Source organism: Globicephala melas, chromosome 19 (genome assembly GCF_963455315.2).
Source record: "Globicephala melas chromosome 19, mGloMel1.2, whole genome shotgun sequence".
In the NCBI taxonomy this organism is placed as follows: Eukaryota; Metazoa; Chordata; class Mammalia; order Artiodactyla; family Delphinidae; genus Globicephala; species Globicephala melas.
In genome coordinates, this window is record NC_083332.1 from 13,126,439 (window position 1) to 13,141,857 (window position 15,419).

The following is a 15,419-nucleotide window of genomic DNA, read 5'->3' on the forward strand; positions in this document are numbered from 1 at the left end:
CGCCACAACTAGATAGAAGCCTGAGTGCTGCAATGAAGAGCCCGTGTGCTGCAAGTAAGATCTGATGCAGCCAGATGAATAAATAAATAAATATTTTTTTAAAAAAAAAGTGAAAAGACAGGCCATGGACTGAGAGAAGGCAGGAGTACCATCTAGGAAACACATGTTCTTGACCAGAATCTAGAATTTAACTCACAGAAATTCAAAATAAAAATGCAGACAGGGAATTCCCTGGCGGTCTAGTGGTTAAAAAAAAGTACAGACAGCCAGAGGAAAAAGAGGCAAGTGACCCAAATGGGCCATTCATAGGAGGGGCGCTCCAGATGTCTGAGGAGCAAGTGAAAAGCTGCTCCAACACCCCGAGGAGACACCACCACATCAGGTTACTCACTACTGGTGCCACCCTCACCGCCCTCATCTCTGAAATGGGTTGAATCCTTCCAGGAAGGACTGAGTAGAAACAGCGTGGGAGTTGTGTGCGGGCACTGGGCCTGGCACGTGCAACCCCGCGATTAGTTCTCCCTGTTAATCAGCCTCAGGAATGAGGACTCCCCAGGCCCAAGGTCTTTTCAGGCCTTCTCCTGCCTCTGACCTGGGAGGTCGGGGGTGTGGCTAGAAGGCTAAGAGTCCAAGAGATAGGCTCCATCTGGGTAGCAACTGGGTCTGTTTATCTACCACAGTGTCCCCAGAGGCCACAAAGGGCCAGGCGCTCCAGAGTATTTGCTGGAAAAACGGGTAATAAACCAATCACATTCACATTTCTATGCCAGGCACTAGGATACGTATGTTAGGAGCAGAACTTTACACAAGGACACGCAGAGGAAGAAGCTGAGACACGAAGAAGCCCGAGTGGCTGCCGAGATTTGAATCCAGAGCAGTGGGAGAACGCCAGTCTTCCTTCAGCTCCTGGAAGGCTCCTTGCGCTCTCCCGCCTGGAACCTCTGCACAGGCAGCTCCCTCAGCCTCGACAGTCACCCTCCTCCTCCCTGAGCTCATCCTTCAAGCAGCAATTCCTCCTCAGGAAAGCCTGCCCTGTAATTCTCACGTTGGGGGCGGGGCGGGCGGGTGGGGGAAGGACACCCCCCCACATCATACACGCTGGAAATGACACTCTCTGCTTATTATGGCTTGTTCGTTCATTCGGCCCACCAGTGTTTACTGAGCGACTACTACAAGTCAAGCCCTGAGATACAACAAGGGACGTGAGAATCCCCCCCCCACCTTGAAGCTAAGTCATTCGGGGCGGGGCGGGGGGGGCGGGCCGAGAGGACACTAACCCACACGCCCACAGTCATAACTAAGGATCAGTAGTGACGGTGAGTGGACCAGGAGAACCAAGCAGGGGAAGGTGGGGAGAGAGAGTGACGGCACTACTGTAGACAGGAGTCAGGGAGATCTGCCTGGATGCAGGGATGCGAGGTGCTGCAAACACAAGGGAGCAGCATGAACAGAGGGCCTGAGGCAGGACCAGCCTGGAATGTTCCAGGAATAGGGCGGCAGGAGAGGAGTGAAGGCGAGCAGGGAACCTGGGCCAGGATCTTGTGGGGCCTTGGAGGCATTCCCAAAAGAGATGAAGCCACGGGAGGGCGCCCAGTAGGGCAGGGAACCCCTGGCTGGGCACGGGGACAAACTGTGGGGGCAGCGGGGGAGTGAGGAGGCGGCCACATGGCCCAGGCAGGAGTGGAGGGCGGCTGGAACCAGGCGGAGACAACAAGGAGTGGGAGGCGCTGGGGTCTAATCTGAGGCAGAACAGCCGGCTTTTTTTTTTTTTTTTTTCCCAGTACCCGGGCCTCTCACTGCTGTGGCCTCTCCCATTGTGGAGCACAGGTTCCGGACGCGCAGGCCCAGTGGCCATGGCTCACGGGGCCAGCCGCTCTGCGGCATGTGGGATCTTCCCGGACCGGGGCACGAACCCGTGTCCCCTGCATCAGCAGGCGGACTCTCAACCACTGCGCCACCAGGGAAGCCCCAGCCGGCTTTCTTGACATCGTGGATGTGGAGGATGAGGACAAGAGGAGCCAGGATGACGCCAGATTCCCGGTCCCATGGAGAGGACGGATGGGGTGCCCGTGAACGAGGCAGGGTTGCTGGGAGGAGATGGGGCTTGGGAGTCTGGTCTATTTTACCTGTCTCCGCATCACTCTTTGGTCAAGGTCTGGGTCGCCTGCCAGACTGAGCCCAGCGAGGGAGCCTGCTGTGTTCACCTCCGGGTCCTGGCACCCGGGGCCCCAGCACAGGGCTTATCAAGGAGTAAGCATGGGACTCCCATAGGTGGGATGGGTAAGAGCTGGCATGGATAGGAGCCCGGGGAGGAGAAAAGGACAAGAGGACTCATCTCAGCGATAAGAAGCACACATGTTACTTCTGTAGGAGAAGAGAATATAAAGTGTTCCAAGGTCAGTTACAAAGTCTGAGAGACCCAGTGCAGGGAGGACGAGCAGCGCTGCTGGGTGGGCGCACAGTTACGGCCACTCTGGACAGCTGCGTGGCGGGCTCTGCTAAGGGGGTGAGACTCGACCCTCTGAGCTGAGCACCGCAGCCCGGACGTGATCCCTGGAGAAGTGCATGCACACAGGTCCCAGCAGATGTGTTCAAAGAGCACAGTCACCCCCGCGCAGCAGGGGCGGAGAAGTAAGTTATGATTAGCAGGCTGCCCAGCAACGAGGGCGAATGAACCACTCACACCCACAACCACATGGCTGTGCCTCACAGACCAAGGATGAGGGAGGGCAGACCCAGACGAGGATGTGCTGCAGGAGTCCCTTTATGTGAAGTCCCCAGGCAGGCGAGGTGGCAGGCTATAACTCAGGATGCACACCTAGTAAAACCTCTGGAAAAGCGGGGGCCTGGTGACCCCCAAGGTCAGGGAGGTGGCCTCTACTGGGGTTGTGGTCAAGAGGGCATGGGAGGCTCCTGGGGTGCTGTGTTCGCAGTCTTCGCCTAGGTGTGGCGAAAATGCTGCTCACCTTATAATTACCTGTTAAACTGACATGGGCACTGATGCACTTTTCTATAGGCATGTTACCCTTCACCACTGTGGAAGGTTTAAAGAGGTGGAATCAGCAAGGTACATAAATACACAAATAAACTGGGGCCAGATTTGGAGGAAGGGAGCTGGGGAAGTGGCTGCAGGCAGCAGAGGAGGGGTCCCTAGGGAGAAAGAAAGCGAGAGAAAGAGAGCGTGTGCCTGCGCACAGGACTTGGGGGGTTGTCCTCACCTGGGGGACAGTAGGAGCCCAGCCCTCCCGCAATGCCCTACTTCCTCCCCATTCCCAGCACTCGCGTGAAGGGCTGGCAGGAGGGGCGGGGGAGGCGGAGGAGGCCCAGGCGGCTTCCCCATGTGTGGGAGTGGCTGAAAGCCGCCAGGGGAAGCAAGCCCGAAACTGCCACACAATGCCGCTTTATCAGAGTTTCCAGGGCCGGGCTGGGGCGCTGGGGTGGGAGCAGAGGGCCCAGGAGGGAGGCTCTCTATGTGGGGCCCCTGCCCGGCGTCCCCACCTGCCAAGGTGTGCCCTCCAGAGCTCCCCTGCAGCCGGCTGGGAAGGCAGGAGCCTTCTAATCCCTCCGCTCAGTTAGCGGGTGGCAGGGGGAGCCCGGGGCCAAACCCCAGCCCTGCTGGCTGACACCAGGCTGGTCTCCCAGGTTCTCCATTTCCTCCCCTTAAAAGTGGGATAATAAGAACATCTACATCTAGGACTTCGCTGGTGGTCCAGTGGGTAAGACTCTGGGCTTCTACTGCAGGGGGCCCGGGAACTAAGATTCCACATGCCGCTAACAAAAAACAACCACCACCAAAAAAACAAGAACGTCTACATCTTGGGGTTGCTAGGAGGATGTGACAAGTTCGTTCACTCAAAGCACACAAAACAGTGCCTGCTAATACTAATAATATAGAGTAATACTGTGAGTACTAATACTGGCAGCTATCCGTCTTTGAACACTTACTATGCATTTTGTCTGATGAGTATGCATTTGTATCCTCAAAACAACCCTGTAAAGGAGGTATCATTATCATCCCCATTTTATAGATGAGGACGCGGAGGCACAGAGGGGTGAACTGACTTGTCTGGGATCACACAGCTAAGAGTGGCGAAGTTGGCTCCAGAGTCTATGCCCTCAATCTCCACTGCATCCGACAGGTCAAGAGCTCCAGACTGGAGCGAGGCAGGCCTGGATTTGAGTCCCAAACCTGCCACTCACTCACTGTGGGGTTTCCAGCCTATGCCTCAGTTTCCTCTTTTTAGGGAAAGCAAAAATATCACAAATAGACAGGAAAGGAAGTCCAGAGGGCTTTCAACAAACACAAAGATGCTCCCTTTTACTCATATTAAAATCAGGGGACTTCCCTGGTGGTCCAGTGATTAAGACTCTGTGCTTCCCCGGCAGGGTGCATGGTCGGGGAACTGAGATCCCACATGGTACGGCCAAAATTAAAATAAAATAAATAACAAGAATAATTTTTAAAAATCAGAATCACAATAAGGACCACTTACTGTGGCACCTGCCTGACTGGCAGAGGTCAAAGTATCAGATAACACCCATCCACATGGCGAGAACGTGAGGAGACCACGGCGCCACCGGACACTGGGAGTGGGGTGCAAACAGGAGCGTGCTCTCAGGCAGACTGGGACACTGCCAGCAGAGCTCCCGGGGCACGCATCTCAGACCCCCGAGCACCTCCAGAGGTGTGCCCACAGCTCACACACGTGTGGGGGGACACCATGCCATGGAACCTCACACAGCCACAGAAAGCACGAGGAAGCCCTCTACATCCTGACACAGAACTTAAGAGTGAAAAATGCAAGGGGCAGGACAGAATACAAACATGGGAAGTCGGCTCCACGTGAGCAAAAACAAAAGCGGGGGAGAACACGTGCAGAACAAACACCCAAGAAAGAAAAGAAACCAGGAACAATGCTGTCTCTGGGAAGGGGCCCGAAGACAGAGACGGGGTGGGAAAGAGACCTTATCGCTGTATATACCCTTCTGCGCTGTGCGTGGTTTCTCAACTGCAAATAGGCAATACATGCAGACAGGGCAAAAATGGGCCTCTTAAAATTAAAATGCAGGAAAAGAGAAATGAGGTTAAAAACACCTCCTCCTCAGGGCTCCGGGCCGCGCCACGGCGGGATGCTCAAAAACCACACATCTGGCGCCTGGCACTCAGGGACCTGGCGGCTAGCACGGTGTCACGAGGGGCTGGGAGCAGGCGAACGGGAGGCTGCAGCCCAGAGGGGCACACGTACCATGAGCTTACTATGTACCAGGTAATGTGCTAAGCACTCGACAGCACGGTCTCCTCCAATCCCCCCGACAGCCCATTTAACAGGTGAGGAAGGTGAGGCCCGGGGGTGCTCTGGCTCTTCCAGTAGAGGGTCGGGCTGAGGGACGTGTGAGCGGAATGCGTGGCCCTGGCAGGGAAGGTGCCATTGGGCAGGACCAGAGGGCCCCGTGAGACAGGCTGCAGTGAGTGGTGGCTTCTGACACATCTGCTGTAGCTGGCTCCCCTGGGACCTGGGAAAGCTCCCCTTCTGACCCTCCCTGCCCACCTCCACCAGCGTTCCTGTGGGCCAAGGCTGCTGGCAGACAATAAGCCCCAGCCCCGGATGGGTGGCTGCGCCGGGAAGGGTCCCATTTCCCTGGCTGTGACTTGGAAGGAGGCTGCTTCCTGCTGGCAGCATCTGTGGCCGCCCGGCTTGGGTGATGGGAGAAACAGCTGCTGGGGACACCCCGACCGGCGTCTGGCCAGGAAGTCTGGCTCACTGTGAGCCAGCAGGACAAGGAGGGGTGAGGCAGTAGACACGAAAGGGAAGGGGGCTGTGGGAGGTCGTGAGGGAAGTAGGGACCCAGTGCCCAGAAACCACCCAGGCTGAACAGGCCCCCGAAGAGTTTCTATCTAAACAGGAGCCTGGAAGAACAGGAAGTACCTTGTCTTACCAAGACCACTTCCAAAACACTGCAGGGCACTGGAGCCTGAAGGCCTGGAGTTCAAGTCCTGCCTCTGCCACGTGCCTGCTGTGTGACCCTAGGCAGGTCACGTATCTCTCTGGGTCTCAATTCTCTCATCTCTAAAAAGGAGTTGATACCAGTACCTACCTCATAGGTTGTTGTGAAGATCAAATGAGTCCAAACGGCTAAAGGACTCACAATCTTGGCCAGCACACGGGACCCTCCAACACCGCCACCCTCATGCTACCCACTCTCTTCTGCTTGGACTTTCCCGGCAGCCTCCCCTCAGGTCTCCCGGCCCCCACCCTCCCTGATCTGTTCCCCACATGGCAGCCTGAGCAATCTTTATAAAAGGCAAAGCAGATGTTGCTTAAAGCCCTCCGATGACTCCCATTACACACAGAATGAAGTCCACACTCCTCACCCCAGCCTGTCACTCCCTGCTGTATCTGCCACACCTCCCCACCTCCTTGACCTCACTGCCAGCTCTGCCACACTGGCTTCTTTGGTGGGAACTGAACATCCCAAGCTCCTCTGGACCTCAGGGCCTTTGCACTTTCCATACCAACTACCTGTTCTGTTCTTTCCAACTCTTCCCAGGCCTGGCTCCCTCTCATCAATCAGATGTCTCCTTCTCCAGAAAGCCCTTGTGCTGGCTCCCCAGGCTGGGTCAGATGCCTCCTCCGGATTCCTACAGTCCCTGTGCGTCCCCCATCACAGCCCTAACCATTCTGCTTGTGCATCCCTATCCCAGACCAACCACTGTGGGCTGTCACCGTCTGGGGACAGGTCTATCTCCTTCACTGTCCTGTAAGCCATGAGGGCAGGGCTTGGACTGTGTTGGTCACCACTGGGACCAATGATCTGACACACACCAGTGTATCAAGGCTTTGCCCATCCCTTTCCGAGCTGCACCTCCTTCCTCTTTGCCTCCCTCCTGAGGAGGTTTAAGTCAGTACCGTTTCCCTTCCCAAATGTCAGCCCTGGGAGATGATCCCCAAGGAGAGTTGGGTCAAAGTTTCAGCCACTGTCCTGGATACCCTAGAGGGCGAAGGTCAAAGCCCAGCCTGCCTTCTCCTCTGGGTGTGAGGGCTCAGCAGGTGTCAGGCCCCAGCTAAGTCCGTCACATGAACCATGCCCCTGTTTCCAGCCTGGGGTGAGGGGGGCAGGCAGGTGGCATGAAACCTACCACCTCATGGCTGAGTAAATTGTTTCAGCAAGGGCCGCAGACTTGCCCGAAGCAGACACGGAGGCAAGGGAACCCTCAAGCACTGCTGGGAAGCACATTGGTACAAATGCTTAGGGAAGCAATTTGGAAGGTCCAGCATTTCCACTGTGAGACATATACCTAAGAGAGACTCTGGCCGTGGTACACAAGGAAACATGTCTAGAATGTTCATTGCAGTGTTGTTTGTTACAGTCCCAGTGGGAACCACCTAAATGGCCACCGAAAGGTGAATGGGTAACTCCTGTCACTAATACAAAAAGAAAACGCAGAAAGGGAAAACGAATGACCTGCTCTAGACCGACACACGTCCACATGGAGAAAAAGCCAAACTAACGCAGAGCAGAAGAAGCAGGCTGTTTACTGTGGTACGCTTTATATGATCTGTAAAACTGTAAAACACTGGGCAACCCTGGCTGGCCATCAGAACCACGTGCCGATGCTGGCCCCACGCCAGACCAAGGGACTCCAAGCCAGAATTTCTAGGGTGGGCCTGGGCAGCAGTATTTTTGAAAGCTCTCCAGGTGGCTGCAGTATGTAGCCAGGGTTGAGAGCTATTACTCTATTGTTTGTGAATCCATCCGAGGGCAGGAACAGTAGGCAAACCTGCAGAGGAAGGCTGGACACCAAATCCAGCCCAGCGGCTACCACTGGGAGGGAGGACAGGCAGGGAGGGCGGGGCAGAGAAGAGGGGCCTTTAACTGTATCCACTGTGTGCTCTGTCCCAGGCTGGACACTGGAAGCGTGGGTGTTTTGCTACATTGAGAGCTCTACTTTTTTCCCTAGTCTAAAAATGTATCACAGGAACAAAACTGGCAAATAAGAAATCACTTGCTCAAGGTCCCATGGCTGGTAAGTGATGGGGCAGGAGGCCGAATGTCTAGTGCCAAAGCCCTATAATTCCCCCATTATCTGTGCTAAGCCCTGAGATGCTGAGCGAGTTGCCGCCGTGAGGGACCGAGGCTGGCTGGCCTCATAGGGCTGCCTGGCCCTGTACCCACCCAGTGACCCTGCCAGAGCCAGGTGGGGGAGGGGCAGCTCCCAGAGTAAGCCAGGAGGCAGGTGGAGAGAGGCCCGGCCACCACCTCTGAGGCCCTCCTCAGGTAGCGGTAGCAGCAGCGGCCTCAAGACCAGAGCTTACACAGCACCTACTGTGTGCTAGGCCTCGGGCCAAGCGCTTTATGCTCTGCATCCTCACAGCAGTTCTATGAAGTAGTCATTATTGTTGTGCCCATTTTGCAGAGGAGGAAACTGAGGCCCAGAAAAGTTAAGCGACTTGCCCACGGTCACACAGCCTGTGAGTGATGAATGTGAGCCAGGCATCCTTGCACCAGCGTCCTTTCTCTGAACCACTCCCCAGTACTGCCTCGGAGCTCCACACACACAGGGCAGCTACTCATCTGCCCCTGCTCCACTGCCCACCCTCCTCCAAGGCCAGGAACCCTAGGGGTCTCACACAGGCTACATGCTGCCGACAAGCCCCCAACTCTGCATCCCTGACCTCCACTCACGCCTTTTCTTCTGCCTGGCGCACCCTTTCCCATTCCTCCTACTCATCCTTCAGAGATTACCCAGGGGACTTTCCAAGGGACAGAGTACCAGGCCCAGGGTCTGGGCACTCTCCTGGTCCTCTGACCATGTCCTCGCAGGCCACGTCACTGCTGGTAGAGATGTAGCCATGTATCACTGGCTAGGGGTCTGGTTCCAGTCCGCTCCCGCCAAGGGACACTGAGGGCCCTCAGGGGCCAGGGGCCCGTGTGTCTTGTCCGCTGCTGCAGACTCAGCACCCAGCACCACGCCCGACATTCAACCACCACCAACCCACCACCCTCCATGGACCAGGCAGTGATTCAAGTGGGGATTCAGGGAAAGAACAACATGGAGAAATTCCTGCCCGTGAGGGGCCCACATTCTAGTGGGAGGCAGACAAGAAACTGCGTGTTGATAAATAAGTTAAAGACCGAGTGAAGGGCTGGGAGAGAACAATAGTGAGATAAAGAGTGTGTGTGGAGGGCGGTTGGGAGTTCCCTGGTGGCCTAGTGGTTAGGATTCAGTGCTTTCACTGCAGAGGTCTGGGTTCGATCCCTGGTCCGGGAACCATCCCACATGCCACACAGCACGGCCAAAATACCACAAAACAGTGTCTGGGGGCAGGGTGGTCCTGGTCAGGCTGTGAGTGAGTGGCTCGTGAGTGAGAGGGTGCAAAGTGGGGAAGGGATTCCAAGCAGAGGGAACACGAAGGTCAAAGACCTGGAGGCAGGCATAAGCCTACAGAGTTGAAGAACAGCAAACAGGCCAGTGTGGTTGGACCTCGGGGAGGGACGCGAGAGAGCAGGAGGAAAAGAGGTGGCAGTGACTGAAGATCGTGAGGAGAGGTTGGGGTTTTAAGGACAAAGAACACCCAACTTTGTACAGGGTACCACCCAACAACACCCTCCCCAGACAGGAGCCTGCCAGACTCACTTGGACTCCGGGCCACCCACAAACACCCCATCCCATCGGCCCAGGGGACCCTCTCCTCCCAGATCACACCCTTCCACCGAGGCCAAACAGACAATCTGTTCCTGCCCAGGGAGCGGCCCAGCCTTGCCCAGCCCCCTGCTTCCACGAACAGACCTCTGGCAATCTACAGTGTGGCGACCAGGGGCAGGAGCTCTGGAATCATTCAGATCCAGCCTGGAATCTGCCTCCATCACTTACCAGAAGCTCTTTGAGCCTCACTTTTTGTGGCTGTAAAGTGGGTGTATCTAGATTGTAGTACAATAAGACCAGGCGCTGAGCACAGTGTCAGCCCTCATTAAGTATTAACTAACATTATGAGTATTTGAGAGGCAGCAGAGCATAGAACTCTGGGCCCAGAACTCCAGAGTTCCAATCTCAGCTGCAAAACGTACTCATGAGGTGGCCCTGGGCAAATCACTTGGCCTCTTAATAATGGCACCAAGCCCATAAGGTTGTGGTCAGGATTAAATACGTGTAAAGAGTTTAGAACAGGGTCTGACACATAGTGCTTTATGAGTGCTTGGAATTCTTTTCATTCTTTTCACCAGAAAGCACCTTTGATTTCTTTCTTGAATGTCCTACCCCTCCTCTCCAGCAATATGTCCCACTTGGGTTTTAACTTTCGACCCTTGGGAACATCATCTGTCGGGCCATCAGATTCTGATTTTTGCTCGCTTTGGTCACGCCCCACCTTTGATCTCATAAAGATGCCCCCCAACCTAAGTCTCCTGCATTTGCTCCACTGGCTGCTGCCTTAACTCCAACCGCCGCCCCCACGGTTGTGACCTCTGACCCTCGTAGGCACATCCTCCCATCAAATTATTAATTTGACCCCCGTTTTTGACATTCACCCCGTGCCCCTCCAACGAACTCCCACTTCAAATTTCGAATTTTGCGCCCCCCTTCGCCACGCCCCCTTCGTTAGTTTGACCTCTGACCTCCTATACACCTCCCTCCCTCCCGCTCAGCGTAGACCCACGACCCCCCCGGACGCGACCCTTCCCTCCACAAGTGAACTTTGACCCCAGCGGCCCCGCCCCCTACTCGCCTAACCGCTCTACAACCGCCCGGCGCACCCCAATCCCGTGGCCAGACCACTTATCCTACCGGCTCGGCACCGCAGTCGCTCGCGGCCTAGCTGCTCGGCCCGGAAATCGGCTCCCTCACGCCGCCCTCAGCTCTCTTGCGCCGCCGCCACCACGGCCACTGCCGCCGCCATGTTGAATCCCCAACGAACATCCGGGGCTTTCCCCCCTCGCCGTCCACCAGTCCCCATAGCAACGGGGCTGACTGGGCCGGGGGCAGGGCCCGCTCAGGGGCGGAGCTGGGCTCCGGGCAGCGCCGCTCCAGCCTCTGATTGGTGCTGATAGTCCAATCGGAGACCTTCGGGCGGAAAATGCCAAGCAGGGATTGGAAAATTTGGAAAGGGTGCGGAGAGGCTGGCTCCCAGCCCACTTGGATTCTTAAAGGGGAAAATGGCTATCCTCTGGTAACAGAACTTCCCACCTTCCCTCAAAAGGAGTTAGTGGGTGGAAGGCAGTAATGGTAATAATGGCCAGAAACAGTTCGTAAGCATTTACTATGTGTCAGACACCCCGCCAAGTGAAATTTCTCGCTGAATACTCACAACAGACGTATTGTATGTTAATACCCATTTTACAGATAAAACTGAGGTTTAGAGGGGCGAACGAGCTGGTTCGGGATCACAGGAAGTAAATAATGAGTTTTGGACGACGTCTGTCAGTCTGAGTCCGGGAACTTGGCCCGGAATCAAGGCACAGTTTGATTTAATCTTTTTATAAGGTTTTTTTGTGTGTTTTTGTTTTGTTGTTTATAGTATTTATTTGTAAAAAATTTTTTTGAAAAAAAACCCCCGTAATCTAAACTCGGACATCTTTTTCTGTGATTGCACTCATTGAGCTCCAGCCACTTTGCTCTTCCAAAAAAAAAAAAAAAAAAAAAAAATCAGGTGCTCTCCCACTTCAAGGTCATTGCATTGCATTTTCCTTCTGTCTGGAATAGACTCTTTCCCCAGGTATCGTCATGGCTACCTCCTTTCTGTCCTTCAGGGTTTTACTCAAATGTCATCTTATCAGTGGGACTGTTCCTGCCCATGCTGACTAATGCAGCAAACATCCCTCTCACATGCTACTAAAGCCCTTACCTTGTCTGCTTTTTCTTATTTTCTGTTGCTCAAATCATCTTCTAACATACTAGATGATTAGATAATCATAGTTACTGTTTTTTGGCTCTCTCTGCTGCTGTCGTGTCAGCACCATGAGAGCATTGATTTTTGTCTGTTTTGTTCACTGTACTTGCCCATTTGTTGAATGGATGGTTGGATAAGTTGTAAATCCACCTCCACAGAGGTACTTTTAAATATTTAGTGCATCTCCCTTGCCCCAGCACAGTGTCTAGCACATAGTAGGCATTTAATTAATACCTGCAGAAGCAATGAATAAGTGATTGCATAATGTCTTTTTTTCTGTGCATTTACCTACCTTTTATTTATTTTTAAAATAAATTTATTTTATTTATTTTTAATTTTGGCTGTGTTGTGTCTTCGTTGCTGCGCTCAGGCTTTCTCTAGTTGCGGCGAGCAGGGGCTACTCTTCGTTGCGGTGCGCGGGCTTCTCATTGCCGTGGCTTCTGTTGTTGCAGAGCACGGACTCTAGGCGCGTGGGCTTCAGTAGTTGTGGCTTGCAGGCTCTAGAGCACAGGCTCAGCAGTTGTGGCGCCTGGGCCTAGCTGCTCCGCGGCATGTGGTATCTTCCTGGACCAGTGCTCGAACCTGTGTCCCCTGCATTGGCAGGTGGATTCTTAAGCACTGCGCCACCAGGGAAGCCCCCTACCTACCTTTTAAAACAGAATTGGAAACACATTTATAAAGAATTTTGTATCTTTTTAAAACAAGACTATAAATATCACCAGTTACTTTCCAGGTCATTAAATATTCTTCAAGAACATTTGTTTTAATGGCTGCATAAGATGCCATTCTATCAATGAATGCTAATTTGTCTGAACCACTCTTTCTTGTTGAACATCTAAACTGTGATAAATATTTTGCTATTATAAATAATTTATCCCACCCCCAAAATCCAAGCAGTTAAATATTTGTGCACATCTTTAATTATTTCCTTTGAAAAGATTACCACAGTTGGAACTGCTGGGTCAAAGGAAACGTACATCTTTAAGATTTAATAATAGTAACAGTTCCCATGCTTCAAACATTTCTGTGCACTATACATGGTGCTAAGTTGCATAATTTAATCAGCAGGGGCTGTGATTATCCCTGCTCCACAGAGGAGGAAACTGAGGCTTAGAGAAGTAACTTCATTTGCTCGAAACCCCACACTGGGTTCATCCCTAGCTTTGATGCCCAAGCAAGGCTCTCGCTAACTTCCCTCTGCTGCCTCCCCACGGCCTGGGACACACATTGCCAAGTTGTGCTGCAGGGATCCAATTCACACACCCGCCAGTGTTCGGAGAGAATATGCCCTTTAAACTACCCTTGCCAGCATTAAACATTCTTGTTCTTGTGCTCTTTTGAAGTCTTTCTGCCTTACTGAGTCTCCGTTTTTTAAAAAAAAAACAAGTCTTGGGACTTCCCTGGTGGTCCAGAGGTTAGGACTCTGCCCTTCCACTTCAGGAGACACAGGTTCAATCCCTGGTCCCTGGGCGGGGAACTAAGACTCTGCAACCCCACCTCACCCCCCCCCACACACAAAAAAAAACAAGCAAGTCTAGTAGCTGAGACGATGGCACTTTATCCAAATCCCAGTGATGGGAGGATGGCCGGGTACAGCCTTTGTCTCTCTCTTTTTAATTTTACATTGGACTATAGTTGATTTGCAGTGTTGTGTTAGTTTCAGGTGTACAGCAAAGTGATTCCCTTACACATATACATATACCTAGTCTTTGCCTCTTTAATACCCTGCACACAGTGCAGGGCATCAGGCTCTAGAACCCATGTTTGGGGAAGCCCTCCTGTAACTTAGTTGGGGATCTCAGTCAGCGATCAGAGCCCTGGAACAAGCCCAGTGGTAGATCTGCTCCAAGGGTTTCCTCAGGATGGGCAATCAGGCCCTTCTACTTCAGGGCCCTGGGAGAGGAAATCGGGCCCAAAGAGCCTCCTATAGCAGGCTTCCTGGAGGGGTTGGTGAGGAGGTGACCCTCAATAGATGGAAAAGGTGAGGAGAGTGAGGACGATTTGGCCTCATAAAAATGATAAATTTTGGGCTTCCCTGGTGGCGCAGTGGTTGGGAGTCTGCATACCAATGCAGGGGACACGGGTTCGAGCCCTGGCCCGGGGAGCAGCTAAGCCTGTGCGCCACAACTGCTGAGCCTGTGCTCCAGAGCCCATGAGCCACAACTCCTAAAGCCCGGGCGCCTAGAGCCCGTGCTCTGCAACAAGAAAAGCCATTGCAGTGCGAAGCCCGCGCAACACAACGAAGAGGAGCCCCTGCTCGCCGCAACTAGAGAAAAGCCCGCGCGCAGCAATGAAGACCCAACACAGCCAAAAATAAATAAATTTTTTAAAAAATTATAAGTTTCAATACATCATGGGAAAAGATCAGTGGCAATATATAGATGGCAAGCAAAGCTTCCTGTCCTTTATATGTAAAGAGCATTTACAAATTTGTGGTCCAGTGGTTAAGACTCCACACTCCCAATGCAGGGGGCCCAGGTTCAATCCCTGGTTAGGGAACTAGATCCCACATGCCGCAGATAAGCGTTCACATGCCACAACTAAGGAGCCAGTGAACTGCAACTAAGGAGCTCTCGAGCCACAACTAAGGAGCCCATGTGCCACAACTAAGAAGCTGGTGAGCCTCAACTAAGGAAACTGCCTGCTGCAACTAAGGAACCCAACTGCTGCAACTAAGACCTGGCACAACCAAGTAAATAAAAAAAAAAAAAAGAAAGAAAGAAACTGCAAGGAGCCTTGGGCCTAGTGGAGCCTGGGGGGGAATAAGATGTGAGGAGGCTGAAACTGCATGGCGCAATGGAGGAATACATGTGCCATCAGCCAGAGCTAGGGGCTCACAGGCTTCTCTCAGGGGAGCCCTCAGCCCTGGGGCCAGAGCCCAGCCTTTGCCTAGGACTTCTGGAGTCAGATCCTGTCCATCCCCAGCTCAGAGCCCTCCCTTGGTTCCATGTCACTCAGGATAAAGGACAGAGTCCTCCCTGTGACCCACAAGGCCCCACGCGATCTGCCCCAGTCACCTCCTTGCCCTCATCCCCACTCTGCCTCTCACTCCCTCTGCCCTCTGACAGGATGGGCGTGCTTCTGTCTCAGGGCCTGTGCATTAGCTGTTCCTCTGCTTGAACTGCTCTGCTCACAAGGCTTCCCCTTCAGATTCCTTCAGATCTAAACATCACCCTCTCCGTGAGGTCTCCCTGACCACCCTCGTGAAAACTGCCACTGCCCCCCACTACTCTCTATCCCCCTTCCTGCTTTTTCTGTGCATTTATCACTATTTACCATTACATGTTTTACTTATTTATTGTGTTTGCTGTCCGACACCCTGGATAGAATGTCGGCTCCATGAGGGCAGACATCTCTGTGTTGTTCACAGCACGGAGAACAGGTCCTGGCACATGACAGGTGCTCAATAAATACCGATTGAATACAGGAAAGGAAGAAGGGAAACAGGGGGAGGGGGAAAAATTTAAAAAGGGAGGAAAATGGCAGCTCCGTGAGCTCCTAAGTTTGTCAGCTGCCCCAGTTGGAAGTTAGGAG

General features: G+C 53.4%; 1 protein-coding gene across 3 annotated transcripts in view; it reads right to left on the reverse strand.

The window, feature by feature from the left end:
- PAK4 (p21 (RAC1) activated kinase 4) overlaps nucleotides 1–10,946 on the reverse strand; it is a 46,382-nt gene extending 35,436 nt beyond the window's left edge. For all 3 annotated transcript variants that reach the window (XM_060289412.1, XM_030874297.2, XM_070044302.1), the window contains exon 1: nucleotides 10,784–10,946. The gene's annotated coding sequence lies outside the window, so the exon portion shown is untranslated. The remainder of the gene's footprint in view (nucleotides 1–10,783) is intronic.
- Between the last annotated feature and the right edge of the window lie 4,473 nt (nucleotides 10,947–15,419).